General features: G+C 44.4%; 1 pseudogene; it reads left to right on the top strand.

Annotated features, from left to right (window-relative positions):
* Positions 1-334: 334 nt before the first annotated feature.
* LOC136534686 (disease resistance protein RPM1-like) lies at positions 335-7,596 on the top strand (annotated as a pseudogene).
* The last annotated feature ends 1,171 nt before the right edge of the window (positions 7,597-8,767 follow it).

Genomic DNA, 8,767 nt, shown 5'->3' on the forward strand with positions numbered 1-8,767 from the left:
TATTAGACATATGAGCCATATTTTTCAAGATTTTTTTTTTATACCAAACACGTCACCCGCAGCGAAGCGCGGACAGCAGTGGCTAATGGACATGAAAACAGGATTAGAAACGGTTAAGTCCCATGTTTATTTTATTTTTTAAGAAACCGTGTATGCTGGTGGGAGGAGCAGGCCGGTGGGTCGGCAACCCATCTAGCCGCGTCTGGACTAACCGAACCGATGCGGAATAAACGCTTCGGTGGAGCATTTTCGTTTATTAAATAATAACTTTTTTACAAATAACAAGAGGAAGTATTAATTATTAATTATTAACTGAAAACTGCAATCTTAGCGCGTGTTCCGCCCCCTCTGTCCTATCTATTTTCTGCTACTTGACGCGTACTTCAGCGACCCGAGCCCCCGGCAATCCCCCGCCGAATTCCAGATCAAGGGTATCACCTCCAGCCCCAGTTACTAGCGGAGCCGCTCCTGGCGCTTGATTTCTACTGGATACGGTGAGTTCCTTTGTAACCCCTCTCAGATCCCCTCCAAGCTTGAAGACCATATAGAAACACAATCCGTATTCAGCTGTTAGTTTAAAGCTTATTGAATGGTTGGACCGGTTCCAAGATCCAACGTCGTTTTCTAGGATTTATTATTTATAGCATTGAGCTAATTTCTTGAATATTTAAGGATCGATTTAGACTAAAAAAACTCGAATTTACAAGAGCATAGCTAAACCAACTCTTCTTTTTTTTTTTCTTGGGGAGTTGGTGGACTGTCGCTTATGAAGTTCTCCCTTTTTCGAATCAATCTGAATAAGAAAGGAAACTCGGAACTTGCTAACTTACTGTTTCTTGTGTTTAGTAAGTTGTCTGTAGCCTTGTAGCTAGATGTACAATTAAGGGCATGTTTGGATCCATTAGCTGCTAATAGTTAGCTAGCTAATAGGTCACAACTAACTGCTATTAGCTAGTTTGGTCCAACTAGTGAAATAGTTGTTAGTTAGGTATTCAACTAACGATTAGCAAAACTATTAGCTAGACATGTTTGCATCCAAACAGGGCCTAAGCAAGCTCATGAAATATTCGATGACCATTCCATACAATCATAAAAAAGTGATGTTTTGAGGTTGTCTAAAGTCAACCATTCCAAACTTTAACTATTATTTACCCTTTTATATATTGAGCTTCAATGTTTGGAAGTGATCGGAGCATATTTGTCTTTTAAAATAGTTCCATAAAAAATTACGTTTTCTATATTTATCGATAATATTAGAAGAAAAAGTAGAGGCCAAACTTTGGAATCTTGACTTCATACAACTTCAGAACGAGGGAGAGGCATCTAGGATCCCGCCCTATTCAACAAATTTGTTGTTACTGCATTTTTCCCGAGAACGTGTCCGTTGCATAGTTTTTAAGGCGTTGCCTAGGCGTCCAGGCGCTGAAAAAAGTCTGGGCGTCCTCGATGCCAAGACCAAAACCAGCAAAATGAGGGAGCAGGGGAGGGAGGAGACATAGGAAGAACTGGAGGAGGACCAGGCAAGGCTAACCACTAATCTCTGCTCCCATCCCCACCAGCTCTGCTCCCCAGCAGATCTGGGAGGGGCTCTTGAAGGGCAACAGCAGGGGATCTCACACAGGGATCTAGAAGGAGGCGGCTCCAGCAGTGGATACTGAGAAGGTGTTCGAGAGGGAGAAGAAGCACTTGGAGAGGAGCAGTGGCAGCCCTAGATAGTTCAGGATAGTTGAGGAGGGCTTTTATGGGCTGTCTACTGGACTGGGCCTTTTATGTTCCTTGTCCTTCTTCTTTTACTTTTTCATTTTTCTTTTTTCTTTTTTATCCCTTCTCCATTCTCCTGCCTTGAACATATGGCGTCGCCTTGCCTCGCCTTATGATCGCCTAGGCGATTGGAAGGGGGTGGCTCGCCACGTCTCACCTTAGCGCCTTAATAACTATGGTCTGTTGACACGTTTTTCATTAAGAGGAAGCATTTGTGCATGATAAGTTCTAAACTTTCCTTAGATCCATAAAATTGGTATGTGCGTTGTCGTATACTAGTTAATTTGTAACACATTATGCATCATTTACATGTACACCTTCACCATTCTAGTTTTCAATAGCATAATGTTGTGGATCCTGAAATTTACAGCTAGGCATAGCCTTATATATGCACAACAGAAGTAATGTCTATTTTTATTTTGGCATAATTACAGAATAAGTTATCATGTGCTTGTCAAAACAGGGGGTGGTTTTCATAAAAATAAAGGGTGTGGTGCAGTTAGGGGCACCAAAGAAATTGAATCATCAATTCAATAAGAGTACATAAAAGGTAGAGATGATATTTCGCTTTTGCTCTACATATACAATTATATAATTGTATTGTACAAAGGTCCACCTAGTGCTAGTTAGAACTTAAAAGGGACCTGACATCTGATTATCTTATGAGTAGGGTATGTTCATATACACTAACAGTAACAGATCCTGGGCATCTGTTATAAACTTTGCTCTTTCAGCTTGCCCATCAGAGTTAAAATATTTTCTTTCATTTTTCGAGTCTCTATACACAATTGAGTGATGGGTGGAGTGGTTAGAGGAGGAAACACGTGACCATGAGGTCGCGGGTTCGAACCCCAGCGGCTGCGGAGCGTTGCGCGACTTGTAGGGGCCCCCGGTGAGGGCCTCCCTGGATTAATTTTTTTTTTTTTTGGAAGGGCAGGCCTGGTGCAGTGGTAAGAGCTGTCTCAGTGAGTCACCAGGTCGTGGGTTCGCAACAGCCTCTCCGCAGATTTTGCGGGGGGAAGGCTTGCCTCGGTTTTTCTCTTCCCCAGACCCCACTCATGTGGGAGCCTCCGGCACTGGGTCTGCCCTTTATTTTTCGAGTCTCTATGGTAAAACATGGTGTTGGCTGCGCATCCACCTTAACATTTTGGCTTTTCCCTTTTAGGATCAATGCATTTCAATACTGAGAAGAAGCCAACAGTGCAATGGCAGAGGGGGTTGTCGGCGTCCTTATTCTGAAGCTTGGTTCAGCCTTGGTTTTAGAGGCTTGCAGGTTTGGCACAAAACGGCTCTACCATGAAGCTTCAGCCCTTGGCAGGCTCTTTGTTGAGATCCGTGATATCAAGGAGGAATTGGAGAGCATGCAATCTTTCCTACACGGAGCCGAGAGATTCAAAGATACTGACAACAACACTGCCAACTTTATCAAGAAGATTTGTGGCCTTGCTTTCGACATTGAGGATGTTATCGATGAGTTCATCTACAAGATGGAGGACAAGCATGGTAGTTTTGCTGCAAAGATGAAGCGCTGTATTAATCGTATTTGGACATGGCGACGTCTCACGTCCAAATTGCAAGAGATCAAACTAAAACTAGAGAACGTTGATAAGAGAAATGTTCGATATGACATGAGAGGAATTGCTAGAGAAGATGGAAGCAGTGATGCTCCTTATAGATCTACCGACCAGATTTCTTACTTCCCCAAAGAGGAACATCTTGTGGGCATTGATGAAAACAAGGAGTTGTTGATGAATTGGCTAAGGGGTGATCTACAACAGCAAAGTGTAATTACAACGGTATGGGGGATGGGGGGAGTTGGCCAGACCACTTTGGTTACACATGTTTACAACACTGTGAAGGAAGACTTCGACAGTGCTGCATGGATAACTGTCACTACTACAGAAATGAGTTTTAGTCCCGGTTGGGAACTAACTTTACTCCTGGTTTCCCAACCGGGACTAGCAATCCGGGGCTAAAGATGTTGTTCTTTAGTCCCGGTTTGTCACAACCGGGACTAAAGATCCTCCCAGCTTTAAAAAAAATGCCTCCCACCGCTGAACCCAAGACCTCATGCACTGCCTCGCGCGTAGCTTACCACCCCACCTACACAACACATCTAACAATGGATGAGATGCTTTCCTTTTGAACTAACCCATCCGGGGACTTACTGAAGCAGATCATCAGGGGATTTCAGAAAAGTGATTTGAAGGGTGAACTTCGTGTTGACATTGCTGACATGGAAAGGAGAAGCCTAGTTGAGATCATCCGTGATTATTTGCGTGGTAAAAGGTTTGGTTTAGTGCTAGATGACGTCTGGGGCGTTGACATCTGGTTCAAGATAAGTGATGCTTTTCCTACCAATAGCACTAGCAGGTTTATTATCACATCGAGGATACATCAAGTAGCATTGCTGGCTAATGGAAATTGCATAATTGAGTTGAAGCCACTAGAGGCACACCATTCATGGGAGTTATTTTGTAAAGAGGCCTTCTGGAAAAATGAAAACAAAATGTGTCCGCTGGAACTTAATAATTGGGCACAGAGATTTCTTGATAAGTGTAATGGGCTCCCCATTGCCATTGCATGCATAGGCCGTCTTTTGTCTTGCAGAAGCCCAACCTACTCTGATTAGGAAAGCTTGTACAAGGAACTAGAGTTGCAGATGACAAATAATGTGATTCTTAATGTTAATGTTGTTCTAAAGGTTAGTGTCGGGTACCATAAAACGGGGTACCCCGAGCGTACACCAAAAGAGGCACTAAAATCCCATCAACGGCAAAGTTAGAGGGTAAGCCATGGGCTCATAACCAGCCCCGTCCGAGCCCACCTGGCTCTCCGCATCGCCTCAGGCCTCTCACGGGAGGTCTCGGCATCCTGGCGCAATTTCCACCTCGCGCGAGGCCTCTCACGGAAGGCCTCGGCAAGGAGCCCAATCTCCGTCTCGCGCGAGACCTCATTCTCCGTATCGCTCGAGGCCGGCTTGTCCATAGCCCGTCGCTCCCGCCTCGACCGATCTTCCCGACAGCACGTTATGTCCCATTAATACGTCAACCACTCCCGCGATCTCAGCCGGACGATGGCTCGACACCGCGGAATGGCCGACGGGACGTGAGGTCGCATCAGCGCCATACCTGCTGAGACAGGGCACGGCGGGGATTACCAGTCACTGTATCCTGACGCTGTGTCCACGATCAGCGCCCGCACTACACTGTGCCCCGCGATCCCCGCCTCGAAAGCAACACGACATGGGCAGCCTGGCCCAGGTCATCACCGCCTCCGAGCCAGCACACCAGATCAACCGCCCTCTCCGGGCCTCGGCACTATGCACCAGGGTCTCGGCTATCTTGGGATTCGTGTCTGCCGAGACCCCCCACTGTGGTGCAGCCTCGGCGCCGACCGAGCCTCGGTCTCGTGCACAGTCAGTCCACAGCGACTCGCACGCTGACCGCCGCACCCACTCCGAGGCCGTTCTGGAGCTCCCATGACGCACAGGATCGGATGTGACCAGCACGTCGCCCCAGTGCTCCAAGGACGGATCACTCCGACGACTACGCCGCCACAGGAACAGGCTACAGGGCTCGGACACGCCGCCTCTGTTCGCATGACACCGTATAGTTAGCACATGTACCGCCCTTGTCCTCCCTTCAAACTATAAAAGGAAAGGACTTGGGCCATTCTAGGGGGGACGGAGGAAGAACAACGCCCTGTAACACATACTTCCCAGCCGCCTGAGAGCAATGTCTCAAGCAGCCCACATCACACCTCGCCGAGACCTGGGACTGGCTCCCTCTCTCACTTAGCTTGTAACCCCCTACTACAAGCTTTTCGGTGCAAGGAATACAAGATCGATCTCCCAGACTGGACGTAGGGCTCGAAGTGCCCGAACCAGTATAATCCTTGTGTCTCTTTGCATCACCATACGGAATCGGGAACACGCAGGATAAATTCACTAGTTGGTTGAGGACCTCCCGGTCTGAAACACCGACAGTTAGTTTGGAGGATCTTCCATATATTTTAAAGAACTGTTTTTTGCACTGTACAATATTTCCCGAGGATTATTTGATCAAAAGGAAAAGGTTGATTAGGCACTGGGTAGCAGAGGGATTCATCAGAGAAACAGAGCATAAAACAATGGAGGAAGTGGCAGAGGGCTATTTGTATGAACTTATCAATCGTAGCCTATTACAAGTAGTGGAGAGAAATGAAAGTGGACGAGTGCAGAGTGGCCGAATGCACGACATTATTCGACTTCTTGCTCTGACAAAAGCAAATGAGGAAGGCTTCTGTAAAGTTTATGATGGCATGGGGAGTTCTTCAGCTGGAAAGACACGTCGCTTATCGATTCACAGTGCAAATATTAAGCAGTTGACTCAACCAGCAGACCTTACAGTTCGCTCAATATATGCTTTTAGTAATGGTCTGACTATTGATTCACTTAGGTCTTTCTTGAAACATTTCTACTTGCTATCAACTCTAGATCTCCAAGGTGCTCAGATTGTCAAGCTGCCAGATGAGGTTTTCAACTTGTTTAATCTACGGTTTCTTAGTCTTCGAAATACTGAGGTTAGGAATATCCCCAGCACAGTCGGAAGATTACAAAAACTTGAAGTCTTGGATGTTTACAATGCTAAATTGTTGACTTTGCCAGAGAGTGTTTTGAAACTTAGAAAGTTGAGATATCTCCATGCAGCTACCGTTCCAGAGATAAATATCAAAGGAGTTGTGGCCTGGATTGGAATCCAGGTGCCTAAAAGCATCAAATACCTGACAGGCTTGCAAGCCTTGCGGCTTGTTGAGGCGAGCTCAGAGACTTTATGTCATCTTGGTGCTTTGACACAGTTGAGAACTTTTGCCATCACCAAAGTGCAGAGGGAACAATGTGCCGATTTATGCACTGTTATAATGAACATGAACCATCTTGTTAGCTTAGCAATTATGGCTATAAGTGAGAAGGTAACACTTCAACTGGAAGAACTTTGTTTACCCCCAACTCTTTCAAAGCTTGAATTAGGAGGGCAACTGGACAAGAAAGCAATGCCCCGGATTGTATCATCCTTTTCAGATCTTGGTAACCTCACCTTATTGACCTTAGCATTCTCCAAACTTGATGAAGACTCATTTTCATGCCTCTTGACGTTGCATGGTCTACGTGGGTTTTGGGTTGATAAGGCTTATGAAGGGAAGGGGCTTCACTTTAATGCTATGTCTTTTCCAAATCTTGGACAGCTTGCAATATCAGATGCACCGCAGCTCAACAGCGTTGTAATCGAACGAAGCGCACTGCAAAGCCTTGTTCAGCTAACACTTGTAGATTGTCCAGAACTGAAGGCCCTCCCTGATGGCATTGAGCATCTTAGAACACTTGAGAAATTATATCTGCGAGGAGCATCCGAAGAGCTCACGGAGCTATTTCAGTGGAATGAAGAAACACACGAGTCCAATGGGAATCTTGAGAAGATCGGTCATATCCGAAGGGTTACTGTTTATCCATGAAAAGAATGGGAAGACTTGGTATCATAAACCCATGTACTTGTGGACATGTGGTGGCCTTGTCGCGGATTGCATACTGGTCAACTGGTGTAATAGCTCTAGAGTAAATAAAGTAGGAGAATATAGTTGGGGCTGAAGTGAGTGGAGACTGTCTATTAGGTAATAATAATTTGTTTTTGTTTCCGGTTCTTGATGTTAATGTTTTGACCTTATTTTTGTGTCACCAATATTCATCATGTATTTGTAGTCATACAGGTGTAAATTAAACAAAACTCTATTCATCAAACGCGAACTGAGGAAAAGCTGAGCCGTAAAGAAATTGTATGTTTTTAAATTTTATTTCTGTATTTGACCTATAAATATTTTCTGATATTATTTTTCAGATATTTAATGCAGAAAAGTAGTGGTCTTTTTTGTGCTCGGACATATACAATTGTTTATTTGTTTCCTTCCAGCTATCTGAATAATTGTTATTTGTGCATAAACCTAAGTCACCTAAGAAATATGGCAACAGAGAGCAAATATTGTTTTTCTCTCTCTTTTTTTATGATTTGTGATGCTTGTGAGAACTTTTTAAGATGGTATTTCCAAGTCTATTTTGCTGTAACTTGTTTAGAAATTAGTTTGATGGTCATCAAGTAGCTTATGCATGAGATTACTACTATTGGAGAAAGGATTTTTAGGAACGGTCAAGAACCATTTTTAGCGTATGCATGAGATTTCCACTACTAAAGAAAATATTTTCAGAGACGGTCAACGACCATTTTCAGAGGCAAGCTGCACGTCCGTCTCTGGTAAATGGTCATTGATCCTCTGTTAGTTTCATTTGTCCTGACTCTACTAATGGTTTGTTAATGGTTTCTAGATGGGTTCAAACTCGAGACCTTTGTGCATGTACAACATCTCTCTATCACTAGACTACTGTAACACTTCGAGCATGCTTAGCACCAAGGTTAAAGCCGGGTAGCGAATGGCTTGTTATTTGATTAAGCACGAAAAACATTTTTTATAAACAAAAATAAAATATAACTTGTAATTAGAACTTAAATAAAAATTTGAAGTGCAAGTTAGTAGTTAAAAATGCAACTGTTGAATTGGTGAATGGATGTTGTTCCATGGTATTTTTTATAGCTCAAAAATCAAAATCAAAATTTTAAAACCATCTTCTCGCGTCAACGCTAAAAAGTCAGAAATTATACCTTAAAGCGTTGATGTGGTGATTTGTTTTGCGCAAAATAATTACTATCCTAATATTTTGTTCCATGACTTGGTACGGAGTATGAGCTATCGCGTGAGATGTTTATTAGTGGAAGTCAATAGGATTTGGATCTTTTGGAGTTGCCGACAATGTATCGCCGTTCACATCCGCGTCGCGCCGTCTCACGCGCAGGCACGCCGCCAGCAGAGCCGAGCGACGCCCATGTGTTCAGTTGCAGCGTGCTCCCTCACGTCCTTGCTACTACCATGCTGTCCCTGTGTTCACGCTTCCGTGGAGGCCGAGCCCTCGCGCTGCTTC

This window comes from Miscanthus floridulus, unplaced genomic scaffold (assembly GCF_019320115.1).
Source record: "Miscanthus floridulus cultivar M001 unplaced genomic scaffold, ASM1932011v1 os_2181_1, whole genome shotgun sequence".
Lineage (NCBI taxonomy): Eukaryota > Viridiplantae > Streptophyta > Magnoliopsida > Poales > Poaceae > Miscanthus > Miscanthus floridulus.